At 50.9% G+C, this 18,362-nt stretch overlaps 4 pseudogenes across 4 annotated transcripts; all 4 read right to left on the bottom strand.

Annotated features, from left to right (window-relative positions):
- Positions 1 to 1,135: 1,135 nt before the first annotated feature.
- LOC308239501 (hepatoma-derived growth factor-related protein 3-like) lies at positions 1,136 to 1,703 on the bottom strand (annotated as a pseudogene). The gene has a single exon. The product of its transcript is annotated as a hepatoma-derived growth factor-related protein 3-like (transcript).
- Positions 1,704 to 5,250: 3,547 nt separating this feature from the next.
- On the bottom strand, positions 5,251 to 5,817 carry LOC308239500 (hepatoma-derived growth factor-related protein 3-like; annotated as a pseudogene). Its single transcript has one exon. The product of its transcript is annotated as a hepatoma-derived growth factor-related protein 3-like (transcript).
- Positions 5,818 to 13,479: 7,662 nt separating this feature from the next.
- LOC308239499 (hepatoma-derived growth factor-related protein 3-like) lies at positions 13,480 to 14,047 on the bottom strand (annotated as a pseudogene). The gene has a single exon. The product of its transcript is annotated as a hepatoma-derived growth factor-related protein 3-like (transcript).
- A 3,548-nt stretch (positions 14,048 to 17,595) lies between these two features.
- On the bottom strand, positions 17,596 to 18,162 carry LOC308239498 (hepatoma-derived growth factor-related protein 3-like; annotated as a pseudogene). The gene has a single exon. The product of its transcript is annotated as a hepatoma-derived growth factor-related protein 3-like (transcript).
- Between the last annotated feature and the right edge of the window lie 200 nt (positions 18,163 to 18,362).

Genomic DNA, 18,362 nt, shown 5'->3' with positions numbered 1-18,362 from the left:
GAGGTCATCCTTGGTCGCCCCAACGACCTGTCAGACCCGGGGAAAGGGAATGCCAGGTGTGCGCAGAGTGTGGCCGGGGTGCCGGGTTATTTTCTGTTTCCCACAATCCTTCATTAAATCCTTTTCGTTTATGGGCTTTCCAAAGTCACTATATGGGAAAATGGCGCTTTGTCCAGAAATGCAGAGTCCGGGGTCCTAAAAAAAGAACACAGGATACTGCTTTGCTGGAGGCTTCTCGGCTCCCTCTGGGAGTTCACCAAAGTGTGCTGGCCAGTGTGGGTCGCCCTAGGTTTATCAGCCACCAGAGGACCTGCTTTGTACTTCCGAGGCCCTGGACCAGCCATGCAGGCCGCCCCTTCCATGGCCATTCTTGGTCACCCCAAATAAGCTTTCTGACTCCGGGAAAAGAAGGAATGCCAGGTGGGCGCAGAGTGTGCCCGGGGTGTCGGGTTACTTTCTGTTTCCCACAGTCCTTCATTAAATCCTTTTCGTTTGCTGGCCTTTGCAAAGTTGTCTTTTTAGTCGCTATATGGGAAAAGGGCTTTTGGTCCAGAAATGCAGAGTCCTGGTTCCCAAAAAAAGAACACAGGATACTCCTTTGCTGGAGGCTTCTCAGCTCCCTCTGGGAGTTCACCAATGTGTGCTGGCCAGTGAGGGTCGCCCTAGGTATAGCAGCCACCACAGGACCCGCCTTGTACTGCCGAGGCCCTGGACTCGCCATGCAGGCCGCTCCCCTTCAGGTCATCCTTGGTTGCTCCGAAGATGCTGGTTGACGAAAGGGAAAGGGGGAATGCCAGATGGGCGCAGGGCATGCACGGGGTACAGCGGGACCGGAAAATCAAGGCCTGCCCCACGCCACCGCCCTATACCAATGACTTAAACACGGGTAAAAATGTCTTTTTTTTTTCTTTCTTTCATTCTCAAAACACAGAAGGGCTACGTTAATCAGTCCAGGCCAACTGGGGTTAATTCAGAGACGACAAGGACCGTGTTGGTTCCTATCGAATCTGAGAATAAGAGACAAGCAAGTGCACAACCTTTCTGTGGTTTCTCTAAACATACAGCGTTCTCCAGGGTGGTTAGTTCCCTGGGCTGGTTTTCTACAGGTCTGAAGTTGTGTGACTTTGCTAGCCTGTTACCCCTCCGCGGTGCTTTTGTTTTTCTCTTTGCAGTCCTTGTCTTCCTCATCCTGGAGACTTCCGGGACTGTATAGAGGTTTCATGAAAGGGTAGGACTGTTTCCCTTTGGAGGCAGTGTTTTCATTCTTTCTTTTGCGTTTTCCATGTTCTTTGCTTGTATCCCGTGTTTACTTGCTGCTTGCATCTGCGGTGTTCCCGCCTTCTCCCTCACTTTCTGAAGAGCTCTGTTGTTGAATTACGCAGTATCCAGTCAAATTTACTCCCAGGTTATTTTGCATTTCCCACAATCCTTCATGAAATCCTTTTTGTTTCCTGGACTTTCCAAAGTTGTTTCTTTAGTCATTATATGGGAAAAGGGATTTTGGTCCAGAAATGCACATTCATGGGTCCGAAAAAAACAACACACGGGATACTCCTTTGCTGGAGGCTTCTCAGCTCCCTCTGGGAGTTCACCAATGTGTGCTGGCCAGTGTGGGTCGCCCTTAACTTCACAAATACCGGATCACCTGCCTGGTACTGCTGAGAACCTGGACTCGCCATGCAGGCCGTCCTCTTGGAGGTCATCCTTGGTCGCCCCAACGACCTGTCAGACCCGGGGAAAGGGAATGCCAGGTGTGCGCAGAGTGTGGCCGGGGTGCCGGGTTATTTTCTGTTTCCCACAATCCTTCATTAAATCCTTTTCGTTTATGGGCTTTCCAAAGTCGCTATATGGGAAAAGGGCGCTTTGTCCAGAAATGCAGAGTCCTGGTTCCCAAAAAAGAACACAGGATACTCCTTTGCTGGAGGCTTCTCAGCTCCCTCTGGGAGTTCACCAATGTGTGCCGGCCAGTGCGGGTCGCCCTTAACTTCACAAATACCGGATCACCTGCCTGGTACTGCCGAGAACCTGGACCAGCCATGCAGGCCGTCTCCTTCCAGGTCATCCTTGGTTGCCACAACGACCTGTCAGACCCGGGGGAAAGAGGGAATGCCAGAAGGGCTCAGAGTGTGCCCGGGATGCCAGGTTATTTTCTGTTTCCCACAATCCTTCATTAAATCCTTTTCGTTTATGGGCTTTCCAAAGTCACTATATGGGAAAAGGGCGCTTTGTCCAGAAATGCAGAGTCCTGGGTCCTAAAAAAGGAACACAGGATACTGCTTTGCTGGAGGCTTCTCGGCTCCCTCTGGGAGTTCACCAAAGTGTGCTGGCCAGTGTGGGTCGCCCTAGGTTTATCAGCCACCAGAGGACCTGCTTTGTACTTCCGAGGCCCTGGACTAGCCATGCAGGCCGCCCCTTCCATGGCCATTCTTGGTCACCCCAAATAAGCTTTCTGACTCCGGGAAAAGAAGGAATGCCAGGTGGGCGCAGAGTGTGCCCGGGGTGTCGGGTTACTTTCTGTTTCCCACAGTCCTTCATTAAATCCTTTTCGTTTGCTGGCCTTTGCAAAGTTGTCTTTTTAGTTGCTATATGGGAAAAGGGCTTTTGGTCCAGAAATGCAGAGTCCTGGTTCCCAAAAAAAGAACACAGGATACTCCTTTGCTGGAGGCTTCTCAGCTCCCTCTGGGAGTTCACCAATGTGTGCTGGCCAGTGAGGGTCGCCCTAGGTATAGCAGCCACCACAGGACCCGCCTTGTACTGCCGAGGCCCTGGACTCGCCATGCAGGCCGCTCCCCTTCAGGTCATCCTTGGTTGCTCCGAAGATGCTGGTTGACGAAAGGGAAAGGGGGAATGCCAGATGGGCGCAGGGCATGCACGGGGTACAGCGGGACCGGAAAATCAAGGCCTGCCCCACGCCACCGCCCTATACCAATGACTTAAACACGGGTAAAAATGTCTTTTTTTTTTCTTTCTTTCATTCTCAAAACACAGAAGGGCTACGTTAATCAGTCCAGGCCAACTGGGGTTAATTCAGAGACGACAAGGACCGTGTTGGTTCCTATCGAATCTGAGAATAAGAGACAAGCAAGTGCACAACCTTTCTGTGGTTTCTCTAAACATACAGCGTTCTCCAGGGTGGTTAGTTCCCTGGGCTGGTTTTCTACAGGTCTGAAGTTGTGTGACTTTGCTAGCCTGTTACCCCTCCGCGGTGCTTTTGTTTTTCTCTTTGCAGTCCTTGTCTTCCTCATCCTGGAGACTTCCGGGACTGTATAGAGGTTTCATGAAAGGGTAGGACTGTTTCCCTTTGGAGGCAGTGTTTTCATTCTTTCTTTTGCGTTTTCCATGTTCTTTGCTTGTATCCCGTGTTTACTTGCTGCTTGCATCTGCGGTGTTCCCGCCTTCTCCCTCACTTTCTGAAGAGCTCTGTTGTTGAATTACGCAGTATCCAGTCAAATTTACTCCCAGGTTATTTTGCATTTCCCACAATCCTTCATGAAATCCTTTTTGTTTCCTGGACTTTCCAAAGTTGTTTCTTTAGTCATTATATGGGAAAAGGGATTTTGGTCCAGAAATGCACATTCATGGGTCCGAAAAAAACAACACACGGGATACTCCTTTGCTGGAGGCTTCTCAGCTCCCTCTGGGAGTTCACCAATGTGTGCTGGCCAGTGTGGGTCGCCCTTAACTTCACAAATACCGGATCACCTGCCTGGTACTGCTGAGAACCTGGACTCGCCATGCAGGCCGTCCTCTTGGAGGTCATCCTTGGTCGCCCCAACGACCTGTCAGACCCGGGGAAAGGGAATGCCAGGTGTGCGCAGAGTGTGGCCGGGGTGCCGGGTTATTTTCTGTTTCCCACAATCCTTCATTAAATCCTTTTCGTTTATGGGCTTTCCAAAGTCGCTATATGGGAAAAGGGCGCTTTGTCCAGAAATGCAGAGTCCTGGTTCCCAAAAAAGAACACAGGATACTCCTTTGCTGGAGGCTTCTCAGCTCCCTCTGGGAGTTCACCAATGTGTGCCGGCCAGTGCGGGTCGCCCTTAACTTCACAAATACCGGATCACCTGCCTGGTACTGCCGAGAACCTGGACCAGCCATGCAGGCCGTCTCCTTCCAGGTCATCCTTGGTTGCCACAACGACCTGTCAGACCCGGGGGAAAGAGGGAATGCCAGAAGGGCTCAGAGTGTGCCCGGGATGCCAGGTTATTTTCTGTTTCCCACAATCCTTCATTAAATCCTTTTCGTTTATGGGCTTTCCAAAGTCACTATATGGGAAAAGGGCGCTTTGTCCAGAAATGCAGAGTCCTGGGTCCTAAAAAAAGAACACAGGATACTGCTTTGCTGGAGACTTCTCGGCTCCCTCTGGGAGTTCACCAAAGTGTGCTGGCCAGTGTGGGTCGCCCTAGGTTTATCAGCCACCAGAGGACCTGCTTTGTACTTCCGAGGCCCTGGACCAGCCATGCAGGCCGCCCCTTCCATGGCCATTCTTGGTCACCCCAAATAAGCTTTCTGACTCCGGGAAAAGAAGGAATGCCACGTGGGCGCAGAGTGTGCCCGGGGTGTCGGGTTACTTTCTGTTTCCCACAGTCCTTCATTAAATCATTTTCGTTTGCTGGGCTTTGCAAAGTTGTCTTTTTAGTCGCTATATGGGAAAAGGGCTTTTGGTCCAGAAATGCAGAGTCCTGGTTCCCAAAAAAAGAACACAGGATACTCCTTTGCTGGAGGCTTCTCAGCTCCCTCTGGGAGTTCACCAATGTGTGCTGGCCAGTGCGGGTCGCCCTAGGTTTAGCAGCGAGCAGAGGACCCGCCTTGTACTGCCCAGGCCCTGGACTCGCCATGCAGGCCGCTCCCCTTCAGGTCATCCTTGGTTGCTCCGAAGATGCTGGTTGACGAAAGGGAAAGGGGGAATGCCAGATGGGCGCAGGGCATGCACGGGGTGCAGCGGGACCGGAAAATCAAGGCCTGCCCCACGCCACCGCCCTATACCAATGACTTAAACACGGGTAAAAATGTCTTTTTTTTTTTTTTTCTTTCATTCTCAAAACACAGAAGGGCTACGTTAATCAGTCCAGGCCAACTGGGGTTAATTCAGAGACGACAAGGACCGTGTTGGTTCCTATCGAATCTGAGAATAAGAGACAAGCAAGTGCACAACCTTTCTGTGGTTTCTCTAAACATACAGCGTTCTCCAGGGTGGTTAGTTCCCTGGGCTGGTTTTCTACAGGTCTGAAGTTGTGTGACTTTGCTAGCCTGTTACCCCTCCGCGGTGCTTTTGTTTTTCTCTTTGCAGTCCTTGTCTTCCTCATCCTGGAGACTTCCGGGACTGTATAGAGGTTTCATGAAAGGGTAGGACTGTTTCCCTTTGGAGGCAGTGTTTCATTCTTTCTTTTGCGTTTTCCATGTTCTTTGCTTGTATCCCGTGTTTACTTGCTGCTTGCATCTGCGGTGTTCCCGCCTTCTCCCTCACTTTCTGAAGAGCTCTGTTGTTGAATTACGCAGTATCCAGTCAAATTTACTCCCAGGTTATTTTGCATTTCCCACAATCCTTCATGAAATCCTTTTTGTTTCCTGGACTTTCCAAAGTTGTTTCTTTAGTCATTATATGGGAAAAGGGATTTTGGTCCAGAAATGCACATTCATGGGTCCGAAAAAAACAACACACGGGATACTCCTTTGCTGGAGGCTTCTCAGCTCCCTCTGGGAGTTCACCAATGTGTGCTGGCCAGTGTGGGTCGCCCTTAACTTCACAAATACCGGATCACCTGCCTGGTACTGCTGAGAACCTGGACTCGCCATGCAGGCCGTCCTCTTGGAGGTCATCCTTGGTCGCCCCAACGACCTGTCAGACCCGGGGAAAGGGAATGCCAGGTGTGCGCAGAGTGTGGCCGGGGTGCCGGGTTATTTTCTGTTTCCCACAATCCTTCATTAAATCCTTTTCGTTTATGGGCTTTCCAAAGTCGCTATATGGGAAAAGGGCGCTTTGTCCAGAAATGCAGAGTCCTGGTTCCCAAAAAAGAACACAGGATACTCCTTTGCTGGAGGCTTCTCAGGTCCCTCTGGGAGTTCACCAATGTGTGCCGGCCAGTGTGGGTCGCCCTTAACTTCACAAATACCGGATCACCTGCCTGGTACTGCCGAGAACCTGGACCAGCCATGCAGGCCGTCTCCTTCCAGGTCATCCTTGGTTGCCACAACGACCTGTCAGACCCGGGGGAAAGAGGGAATGCCAGAAGGGCTCAGAGTGTGCCCGGGATGCCAGGTTATTTTCTGTTTCCCACAATCCTTCATTAAATCCTTTTCGTTTATGGGCTTTCCAAAGTCACTATATGGGCAAAGGGTGCTTTGTCCGGAAATGCAGAGTCCTGGGTCCTAAAAAAAGAACACAGGATACTGCTTTGCTGGAGGCTTCTCGGCTCCCTCTGGGAGTTCACCAAAGTGTGCTGGCCAGTGTGGGTCGCCCTAGGTTTATCAGCCACCAGAGGACCTGCTTTGTACTTTCGAGGCCCTGGACCAGCCATGCAGGCCGCCCCTTCCATGGCCATTCTTGGTCACCCCAAATAAGCTTTCTGACTCCGGGAAAAGAAGGAATGCCAGGTGGGCGCAGAGTGTGCCCGGGGTGTCGGCTTACTTTCTGTTTCCCACAATCCTTCATTAAATCCTTTTCGTTTGCTGGGCTTTGCAAAGTTGTCTTTTTAGTTGCTATATGGGAAAAGGGCTTTTGGTCCAGAAATGCAGAGTCCTGGTTCCCAAAAAAAGAACACAGGATACTCCTTTGCTGGAGGCTTCTCAGCTCCCTCTGGGAGTTCACCAATGTGTGCTGGCCAGTGCGGGTCGCCCTAGGTTTAGCAGCCACCAGAGGACCCGCCTTGTACTGCCGAGGCCCTGGACTCGCCATGCAGGCCGCTCCCCTTCAGGTCATCCTTGGTTGCTCCGAAGATGCTGGTTGACGAAAGGGAAAGGGGGAATGCCAGATGGGCGCAGGGCATGCACGGGGTACAGCGGGACCGGAAAATCAAGGCCTGCCCCACGCCACCGCCCTATACCAATGACTTAAACACGGGTAAAAATGTCTTTTTTTTTTTCTTTCTTTCATTCTCAAAACACAGAAGGGCTACGTTAATCAGTCCAGGCCAACTGGGGTTAATTCAGAGACGACAAGGACCGTGTTGGTTCCTATCGAATCTGAGAATAAGAGACAAGCAAGTGCACAACCTTTCTGTGGTTTCTCTAAACATACAGCGTTCTCCAGGGTGGTTAGTTCCCTGGGCTGGTTTTCTACAGGTCTGAAGTTGTGTGACTTTGCTAGCCTGTTACCCCTCCGCGGTGCTTTTGTTTTTCTCTTTGCAGTCCTTGTCTTCCTCATCCTGGAGACTTCCGGGACTGTATAGAGGTTTCATGAAAGGGTAGGACTGTTTCCCTTTGGAGGCAGTGTTTTCATTCTTTCTTTTGCGTTTTCCATGTTCTTTGCTTGTATCCCGTGTTTACTTGCTGCTTGCATCTGCGGTGTTCCCGCCTTCTCCCTCACTTTCTGAAGAGCTCTGTTGTTGAATTACGCAGTATCCAGTGAAATTTACTCCCAGGTTATTTTGCATTTCCCACAATCCTTCATGAAATCCTTTTTGTTTCCTGGACTTTCCAAAGTTGTTTTTTTAGTCATTATATGGGAAAAGGGTTTTGGTCCAGAAATGCACATTCATGGGTCCGAAAAAAACAACACACGGGGATACTCCTTTGCTGGAGGCTTCTCAGCTCCCTCTGGGAGTTCACCAATGTGTGCTGGCCAGTGTGGGTCGCCCTTAACTTCACAAATACCGGATCACCTGCCTGGTACTGCTGAGAACCTGGACTCGCCATGCAGGCCGTCCTCTTCGAGGTCATCCTTGGTCGCCCCAACGACCTGTCAGACCCGGGGAAAGGGAATGCCAGGTGTGCGCAGAGTGTGGCCGGGGTGCCGGGTTATTTTTGTTTCCCACAATCCTTCATTAAATCCTTTTCGTTTATGGACTTTCCAAAGTCGCTATATGGGAAAAGGGCGCTTTGTCCAGAAATGCAGAGTCCTGGTTCCCAAAAAAGAACACAGGATACTCCTTTGTTGGAGGCTTCTCAGGTCCCTCTGGGAGTTCACCAAAGTGTGCTGGCCAGTGTGGGTCGCCCGAGGTTTAGCAGCGACCAGAGGACCTGCCTTGTACTGCCGAGGCCCTGGACTCGCCCTGCAGGCCGTCCCCTTCAAGGTCATCCTTGTTCGCCCCAAAGATGCTTTCTGACTCAGGGCAAAGAGGGAATGCCAGGTGTGCGCAGAGTGTGGCCGGGGTGCCGGGTTATTTTCTGTTTCCCACAATCCTTCATTAAATCCTTTTCGTTTATGGGCTTTCCAAAGTCGCTATATGGGAAAAGGGCGCTTTGTCCAGAAATGCAGAGTCCTGGTTCCCAAAAAAGAACACAGGATACTCCTTTGCTGGAGGCTTCTCAGGTCCCTCTGGGAGTTCACCAATGTGTGCCGGCCAGTGCGGGTCGCCCTTAACTTCACAAATACCGGATCACCTGCCTGGTACTGCCGAGAACCTGGACCAGCCATGCAGGCCGTCTCCTTCCAGGTCATCCTTGGTTGCCACAACGACCTGTCAGACCCGGGGGAAAGAGGGAATGCCAGAAGGGCTCAGAGTGTGCCCGGGATGCCAGGTTATTTTCTGTTTCCCACAATCCTTCATTAAATCCTTTTCGTTTATGGGCTTTCCAAAGTCACTATATGGGAAAAGGGCGCTTTGTCCAGAAATGCAGAGTCCTGGGTCCTAAAAAAAGAACACAGGATACTGCTTTGCTGGAGACTTCTCGGCTCCCTCTGGGAGTTCACCAAAGTGTGCTGGCCAGTGTGGGTCGCCCTAGGTTTATCAGCCACCAGAGGACCTGCTTTGTACTTCCGAGGCCCTGGACCAGCCATGCAGGCCGCCCCTTCCATGGCCATTCTTGGTCACCCCAAATAAGCTTTCTGACTCCGGGAAAAGAAGGAATGCCAGGTGGGCGCAGAGTGTGCCCGGGGTGTCGGGTTACTTTCTGTTTCCCACAATCCTTCATTAAATCCTTTTCGTTTGCTGGGCTTTGCAAAGTTGTCTTTTTAGTCGCTATATGGGAAAAGGGCTTTTGGTCCAGAAATGCAGAGTCCTGGTTCCCAAAAAAAGAACACAGGATACTCCTTTGCTGGAGGCTTCTCAGCTCCCTCTGGGAGTTCACCAATGTGTGCTGGCCAGTGCGGGTCGCTCTAGGTTTAGCAGCGAGCAGAGGACCCGCCTTGTACTGCCGAGGCCCTGGACTCGCCATGCAGGCCGCTCCCCTTTAGGTCATCCTTGGTTGCTCCGAAGATGCTGGTTGACGAAAGGGAAAGGGGGAATGCCAGATGGGCACAGGGCATGCACGGGGTACAGCGGGACCGGAAAATCAAGGCCTGCCCCACGCCACCGCCCTATACCAATGACTTAAACACGGTAAAAATGTCTTTTTTTTTTCTTTCTTTCATTCTCAAAACACAGAAGGGCTACGTTAATCAGTCCAGGCCAACTGGGGTTAATTCAGAGACGACAAGGACCGTGTTGGTTCCTATCGAATCTGAGAATAAGAGACAAGCAAGTGCACAACCTTTCTGTGGTTTCTCTAAACATACAGCGTTCTCCAGGGTGGTTAGTTCCCTGGGCTGGTTTTCTACAGGTCTGAAGTTGTGTGACTTTGCTAGCCTGTTACCCCTCCGCGGTGCTTTTGTTTTTCTCTTTGCAGTCCTTGTCTTCCTCATCCTGGAGACTTCCGGGACTGTATAGAGGTTTCATGAAAGGGTAGGACTGTTTCCCTTTGGAGGCAGTGTTTTCATTCTTTCTTTTGCGTTTTCCATGTTCTTTGCTTGTATCCCGTGTTTACTTGCTGCTTGCATCTGCGGTGTTCCCGCCTTCTCCCTCACTTTCTGAAGAGCTCTGTTGTTGAATTACGCAGTATCCAGTCAAATTTACTCCCAGGTTATTTTGCATTTCCCACAATCCTTCATGAAATCCTTTTTGTTTCCTGGACTTTCCAAAGTTGTTTCTTTAGTCATTATATGGGAAAAGGGATTTTGGTCCAGAAATGCACATTCATGGGTCCGAAAAAAACAACACACGGGATACTCCTTTGCTGGAGGCTTCTCAGCTCCCTCTGGGAGTTCACCAATGTGTGCTGGCCAGTGTGGGTCGCCGTTAACTTCACAAATACCGGATCACCTGCCTGGCACTGCTGAGAACCTGGACTCGCCATGCAGGCCGTCCTCTTGGAGGTCATCCTTGGTCGCCCCAACGACCTGTCAGACCCGGGGAAAGGGAATGCCAGGTGTGCGCAGAGTGTGGCCGGGGTGCCGGGTTATTTTCTGTTTCCCACAATCCTTCATTAAATCCTTTTCGTTTATGGGCTTTCCAAAGTCGCTATATGGGAAAAGGGCGCTTTGTCCAGAAATGCAGAGTCCTGGTTCCCAAAAAAGAACACAGGATACTGCTTTGTTGGAGGCTTCTCAGGTCCCTCTGGGAGTTCACCAATGTGTGCCGGCCAGTGTGGGTCGCCCTTAACTTCACAAATACCGGATCACCTGCCTGGTACTGCCGAGAACCTGGACCAGCCATGCAGGCCGTCTCCTTCCAGGTCATCCTTGGTTGCCACAACGACCTGTCAGACCCGGGGGAAAGAGGGAATGCCAGAAGGGCTCAGAGTGTGCCCGGGATGCCAGGTTATTTTCTATTTCCCACAATCCTTCATTAAATCCTTTTCGTTTATGGGCTTTCCAAAGTCGCTATATGGGAAAAGGGCGCTTTGTCCAGAAATGCAGAGTCCTGGGTCCTAAAAAAAGAACACAGGATACTGCTTTGCTGGAGGCTTCTCGGCTCCCTCTGGGAGTTCACCAAAGTGTGCTGGCCAGTGTGGGTCGCCCTAGGTTTATCAGCCACCAGAGGACCTGCTTTGTACTTCCGAGGCCCTGGACCAGCCATGCAGGCCGCCCCTTCCATGGCCATTCTTGGTCACCACAAATAAGCTTTCTGACTCCGGGAAAAGAAGGAATGCCAGGTGGGCGCAGAGTGTGCCCGGGGTGTCGGGTTACTTTCTGTTTCCCACAATCCTTCATTAAATCCTTTTCGTTTGCTGGGCTTTGCAAAGTTGTCTTTTTAGTCGCTATATGGGAAAAGGGCTTTTGGTCCAGAAATGCAGAGTCCTGGTTCCCAAAAAAAGAACACAGGATACTCCTTTGCTGGAGGCTTCTCAGCTCCCTCTGGGAGTTCACCAATGTGTGCTGGCCAGTGCGGGTCGCCCTAGGTTTAGCAGCGAGCAGAGGACCCGCCTTGTACTGCCCAGGCCCTGGACTCGCCATGCAGGCCGCTCCCCTTCAGGTCATCCTTGGTTGCTCCGAAGATGCTGGTTGACGAAAGGGAAAGGGGGAATGCCAGATGGGCGCAGGGCATGCACGGGGTGCAGCGGGACCGGAAAATCAAGGCCTGCCCCACGCCACCGCCCTATACCAATGACTTAAACACGGGTAAAAATGTCTTTTTTTTTTTTTTTTCTTTCATTCTCAAAACACAGAAGGGCTACGTTAATCAGTCCAGGCCAACTGGGGTTAATTCAGAGACGACAAGGACCGTGTTGGTTCCTATCGAATCTGAGAATAAGAGACAAGCAAGTGCACAACCTTTCTGTGGTTTCTCTAAACATACAGCGTTCTCCAGGGTGGTTAGTTCCCTGGGCTGGTTTTCTACAGGTCTGAAGTTGTGTGACTTTGCTAGCCTGTTACCCCTCCGCGGTGCTTTTGTTTTTCTCTTTGCAGTCCTTGTCTTCCTCATCCTGGAGACTTCCGGGACTGTATAGAGGTTTCATGAAAGGGTAGGACTGTTTCCCTTTGGAGGCAGTGTTTTCATTCTTTCTTTTGCGTTTTCCATGTTCTTTGCTTGTATCCCGTGTTTACTTGCTGCTTGCATCTGCGGTGTTCCCGCCTTCTCCCTCACTTTCTGAAGAGCTCTGTTGTTGAATTACGCAGTATCCAGTCAAATTTACTCCCAGGTTATTTTGCATTTCCCACAATCCTTCATGAAATCCTTTTTGTTTCCTGGACTTTCCAAAGTTGTTTCTTTAGTCATTATATGGGAAAAGGGATTTTGGTCCAGAAATGCACATTCATGGGTCCGAAAAAAACAACACACGGGATACTCCTTTGCTGGAGGCTTCTCAGCTCCCTCTGGGAGTTCACCAATGTGTGCTGGCCAGTGTGGGTCGCCCTTAACTTCACAAATACCGGATCACCTGCCTGGTACTGCTGAGAACCTGGACTGGACATGCAGGCCGTCCTCTTAGAGGTCATCCTTGGTCGCCCCAACGACCTGTCAGACCCGGGGAAAGGGAATGCCAGGTGTGCGCAGAGTGTGGCCGGGGTGCCGGGTTATTTTCTGTTTCCCACAATCCTTCATTAAATCCTTTTCGTTTATGGGCTTTCCAAAGTCACTATATGGGAAAATGGCGCTTTGTCCAGAAATGCAGAGTCCGGGGTCCTAAAAAAAGAACACAGGATACTGCTTTGCTGGAGGCTTCTCGGCTCCCTCTGGGAGTTCACCAAAGTGTGCTGGCCAGTGTGGGTCGCCCTAGGTTTATCAGCCACCAGAGGACCTGCTTTGTACTTCCGAGGCCCTGGACCAGCCATGCAGGCCGCCCCTTCCATGGCCATTCTTGGTCACCCCAAATAAGCTTTCTGACTCCGGGAAAAGAAGGAATGCCAGGTGGGCGCAGAGTGTGCCCGGGGTGTCGGGTTACTTTCTGTTTCCCACAGTCCTTCATTAAATCCTTTTCGTTTGCTGGCCTTTGCAAAGTTGTCTTTTTAGTCGCTATATGGGAAAAGGGCTTTTGGTCCAGAAATGCAGAGTCCTGGTTCCCAAAAAAAGAACACAGGATACTCCTTTGCTGGAGGCTTCTCAGCTCCCTCTGGGAGTTCACCAATGTGTGCTGGCCAGTGAGGGTCGCCCTAGGTATAGCAGCCACCACAGGACCCGCCTTGTACTGCCGAGGCCCTGGACTCGCCATGCAGGCCGCTCCCCTTCAGGTCATCCTTGGTTGCTCCGAAGATGCTGGTTGACGAAAGGGAAAGGGGGAATGCCAGATGGGCGCAGGGCATGCACGGGGTACAGCGGGACCGGAAAATCAAGGCCTGCCCCACGCCACCGCCCTATACCAATGACTTAAACACGGGTAAAAATGTCTTTTTTTTTTCTTTCTTTCATTCTCAAAACACAGAAGGGCTACGTTAATCAGTCCAGGCCAACTGGGGTTAATTCAGAGACGACAAGGACCGTGTTGGTTCCTATCGAATCTGAGAATAAGAGACAAGCAAGTGCACAACCTTTCTGTGGTTTCTCTAAACATACAGCGTTCTCCAGGGTGGTTAGTTCCCTGGGCTGGTTTTCTACAGGTCTGAAGTTGTGTGACTTTGCTAGCCTGTTACCCCTCCGCGGTGCTTTTGTTTTTCTCTTTGCAGTCCTTGTCTTCCTCATCCTGGAGACTTCCGGGACTGTATAGAGGTTTCATGAAAGGGTAGGACTGTTTCCCTTTGGAGGCAGTGTTTTCATTCTTTCTTTTGCGTTTTCCATGTTCTTTGCTTGTATCCCGTGTTTACTTGCTGCTTGCATCTGCGGTGTTCCCGCCTTCTCCCTCACTTTCTGAAGAGCTCTGTTGTTGAATTACGCAGTATCCAGTCAAATTTACTCCCAGGTTATTTTGCATTTCCCACAATCCTTCATGAAATCCTTTTTGTTTCCTGGACTTTCCAAAGTTGTTTCTTTAGTCATTATATGGGAAAAGGGATTTTGGTCCAGAAATGCACATTCATGGGTCCGAAAAAAACAACACACGGGATACTCCTTTGCTGGAGGCTTCTCAGCTCCCTCTGGGAGTTCACCAATGTGTGCTGGCCAGTGTGGGTCGCCCTTAACTTCACAAATACCGGATCACCTGCCTGGTACTGCTGAGAACCTGGACTCGCCATGCAGGCCGTCCTCTTGGAGGTCATCCTTGGTCGCCCCAACGACCTGTCAGACCCGGGGAAAGGGAATGCCAGGTGTGCGCAGAGTGTGGCCGGGGTGCCGGGTTATTTTCTGTTTCCCACAATCCTTCATTAAATCCTTTTCGTTTATGGGCTTTCCAAAGTCGCTATATGGGAAAAGGGCGCTTTGTCCAGAAATGCAGAGTCCTGGTTCCCAAAAAAGAACACAGGATACTCCTTTGCTGGAGGCTTCTCAGCTCCCTCTGGGAGTTCACCAATGTGTGCCGGCCAGTGCGGGTCGCCCTTAACTTCACAAATACCGGATCACCTGCCTGGTACTGCCGAGAACCTGGACCAGCCATGCAGGCCGTCTCCTTCCAGGTCATCCTTGGTTGCCACAACGACCTGTCAGACCCGGGGGAAAGAGGGAATGCCAGAAGGGCTCAGAGTGTGCCCGGGATGCCAGGTTATTTTCTGTTTCCCACAATCCTTCATTAAATCCTTTTCGTTTATGGGCTTTCCAAAGTCACTATATGGGAAAAGGGCGCTTTGTCCAGAAATGCAGAGTCCTGGGTCCTAAAAAAGGAACACAGGATACTGCTTTGCTGGAGGCTTCTCGGCTCCCTCTGGGAGTTCACCAAAGTGTGCTGGCCAGTGTGGGTCGCCCTAGGTTTATCAGCCACCAGAGGACCTGCTTTGTACTTCCGAGGCCCTGGACTAGCCATGCAGGCCGCCCCTTCCATGGCCATTCTTGGTCACCCCAAATAAGCTTTCTGACTCCGGGAAAAGAAGGAATGCCAGGTGGGCGCAGAGTGTGCCCGGGGTGTCGGGTTACTTTCTGTTTCCCACAGTCCTTCATTAAATCCTTTTCGTTTGCTGGCCTTTGCAAAGTTGTCTTTTTAGTTGCTATATGGGAAAAGGGCTTTTGGTCCAGAAATGCAGAGTCCTGGTTCCCAAAAAAAGAACACAGGATACTCCTTTGCTGGAGGCTTCTCAGCTCCCTCTGGGAGTTCACCAATGTGTGCTGGCCAGTGAGGGTCGCCCTAGGTATAGCAGCCACCACAGGACCCGCCTTGTACTGCCGAGGCCCTGGACTCGCCATGCAGGCCGCTCCCCTTCAGGTCATCCTTGGTTGCTCCGAAGATGCTGGTTGACGAAAGGGAAAGGGGGAATGCCAGATGGGCGCAGGGCATGCACGGGGTACAGCGGGACCGGAAAATCAAGGCCTGCCCCACGCCACCGCCCTATACCAATGACTTAAACACGGGTAAAAATGTCTTTTTTTTTTCTTTCTTTCATTCTCAAAACACAGAAGGGCTACGTTAATCAGTCCAGGCCAACTGGGGTTAATTCAGAGACGACAAGGACCGTGTTGGTTCCTATCGAATCTGAGAATAAGAGACAAGCAAGTGCACAACCTTTCTGTGGTTTCTCTAAACATACAGCGTTCTCCAGGGTGGTTAGTTCCCTGGGCTGGTTTTCTACAGGTCTGAAGTTGTGTGACTTTGCTAGCCTGTTACCCCTCCGCGGTGCTTTTGTTTTTCTCTTTGCAGTCCTTGTCTTCCTCATCCTGGAGACTTCCGGGACTGTATAGAGGTTTCATGAAAGGGTAGGACTGTTTCCCTTTGGAGGCAGTGTTTTCATTCTTTCTTTTGCGTTTTCCATGTTCTTTGCTTGTATCCCGTGTTTACTTGCTGCTTGCATCTGCGGTGTTCCCGCCTTCTCCCTCACTTTCTGAAGAGCTCTGTTGTTGAATTACGCAGTATCCAGTCAAATTTACTCCCAGGTTATTTTGCATTTCCCACAATCCTTCATGAAATCCTTTTTGTTTCCTGGACTTTCCAAAGTTGTTTCTTTAGTCATTATATGGGAAAAGGGATTTTGGTCCAGAAATGCACATTCATGGGTCCGAAAAAAACAACACACGGGATACTCCTTTGCTGGAGGCTTCTCAGCTCCCTCTGGGAGTTCACCAATGTGTGCTGGCCAGTGTGGGTCGCCCTTAACTTCACAAATACCGGATCACCTGCCTGGTACTGCTGAGAACCTGGACTCGCCATGCAGGCCGTCCTCTTGGAGGTCATCCTTGGTCGCCCCAACGACCTGTCAGACCCGGGGAAAGGGAATGCCAGGTGTGCGCAGAGTGTGGCCGGGGTGCCGGGTTATTTTCTGTTTCCCACAATCCTTCATTAAATCCTTTTCGTTTATGGGCTTTCCAAAGTCGCTATATGGGAAAAGGGCGCTTTGTCCAGAAATGCAGAGTCCTGGTTCCCAAAAAAGAACACAGGATACTCCTTTGCTGGAGGCTTCTCAGCTCCCTCTGGGAGTTCACCAATGTGTGCCGGCCAGTGCGGGTCGCCCTTAACTTCACAAATACCGGATCACCTGCCTGGTACTGCCGAGAACCTGGACCAGCCATGCAGGCCGTCTCCTTCCAGGTCATCCTTGGTTGCCACAACGACCTGTCAGACCCGGGGGAAAGAGGGAATGCCAGAAGGGCTCAGAGTGTGCCCGGGATGCCAGGTTATTTTCTGTTTCCCACAATCCTTCATTAAATCCTTTTCGTTTATGGGCTTTCCAAAGTCACTATATGGGAAAAGGGCGCTTTGTCCAGAAATGCAGAGTCCTGGGTCCTAAAAAAAGAACACAGGATACTGCTTTGCTGGAGACTTCTCGGCTCCCTCTGGGAGTTCACCAAAGTGTGCTGGCCAGTGTGGGTCGCCCTAGGTTTATCAGCCACCAGAGGACCTGCTTTGTACTTCCGAGGCCCTGGACCAGCCATGCAGGCCGCCCCTTCCATGGCCATTCTTGGTCACCCCAAATAAGCTTTCTGACTCCGGGAAAAGAAGGAATGCCACGTGGGCGCAGAGTGTGCCCGGGGTGTCGGGTTACTTTCTGTTTCCCACAGTCCTTCATTAAATCATTTTCGTTTGCTGGGCTTTGCAAAGTTGTCTTTTTAGTCGCTATATGGGAAAAGGGCTTTTGGTCCAGAAATGCAGAGTCCTGGTTCCCAAAAAAAGAACACAGGATACTCCTTTGCTGGAGGCTTCTCAGCTCCCTCTGGGAGTTCACCAATGTGTGCTGGCCAGTGCGGGTCGCCCTAGGTTTAGCAGCGAGCAGAGGACCCGCCTTGTACTGCCCAGGCCCTGGACTCGCCATGCAGGCCGCTCCCCTTCAGGTCATCCTTGGTTGCTCCGAAGATGCTGGTTGACGAAAGGGAAAGGGGGAATGCCAGATGGGCGCAGGGCATGCACGGGGTGCAGCGGGACCGGAAAATCAAGGCCTGCCCCACGCCACCGCCCTATACCAATGACTTAAACACGGGTAAAAATGTCTTTTTTTTTTTTTTTTCTTTCATTCTCAAAACACAGAAGGGCTACGTTAATCAGTCCAGGCCAACTGGGGTTAATTCAGAGACGACAAGGACCGTGTTGGTTCCTATCGAATCTGAGAATAAGAGACAAGCAAGTGCACAACCTTTCTGTGGTTTCTCTAAACATACAGCGTTCTCCAGGGTGGTTAGTTCCCTGGGCTGGTTTTCTACAGGTCTGAAGTTGTGTGACTTTGCTAGCCTGTTACCCCTCCGCGGTGCTTTTGTTTTTCTCTTTGCAGTCCTTGTCTTCCTCATCCTGGAGACTTCCGGGACTGTATAGAGGTTTCATGAAAGGGTAGGACTGTTTCCCTTTGGAGGCAGTGTTTCATTCTTTCTTTTGCGTTTTCCATGTTCTTTGCTTGTATCCCGTGTTTACTTGCTGCTTGCATCTGCGGTGTTCCCGCCTTCTCCCTCACTTTCTGAAGAGCTCTGTTGTTGAATTACGCAGTATCCAGTCAAATTTACTCCCAGGTTATTTTGCATTTCCCACAATCCTTCATGAAATCCTTTTTGTTTCCTGGACTTTCCAAAGTTGTTTCTTTAGTCATTATATGGGAAAAGGGATTTTGGTCCAGAAATGCACATTCATGGGTCCGAAAAAAACAACACACGGGATACTCCTTTGCTGGAGGCTTCTCAGCTCCCTCTGGGAGTTCACCAATGTGTGCTGGCCAGTGTGGGTCGCCCTTAACTTCACAAATACCGGATCACCTGCCTGGTACTGCTGAGAACCTGGACTCGCCATGCAGGCCGTCCTCTTGGAGGTCATCCTTGGTCGCCCCAACGACCTGTCAGACCCGGGGAAAGGGAATGCCAGGTGTGCGCAGAGTGTGGCCGGGGTGCCGGGTTATTTTCTGTTTCCCACAATCCTTCATTAAATCCTTTTCGTTTATGGGCTTTCCAAAGTCGCTATATGGGAAAAGGGCGCTTTGTCCAGAAATGCAGAGTCCTGGTTCCCAAAAAAGAACA

This window comes from Plecotus auritus (assembly GCF_963455305.1).
Source record: "Plecotus auritus genome assembly, chromosome: X".
In the NCBI taxonomy this organism is placed as follows: Eukaryota; Metazoa; Chordata; class Mammalia; order Chiroptera; family Vespertilionidae; genus Plecotus; species Plecotus auritus.
Note: the sequence above shows the minus strand (reverse complement) of the source record. Positions and strands in the feature narration are given on the sequence as shown.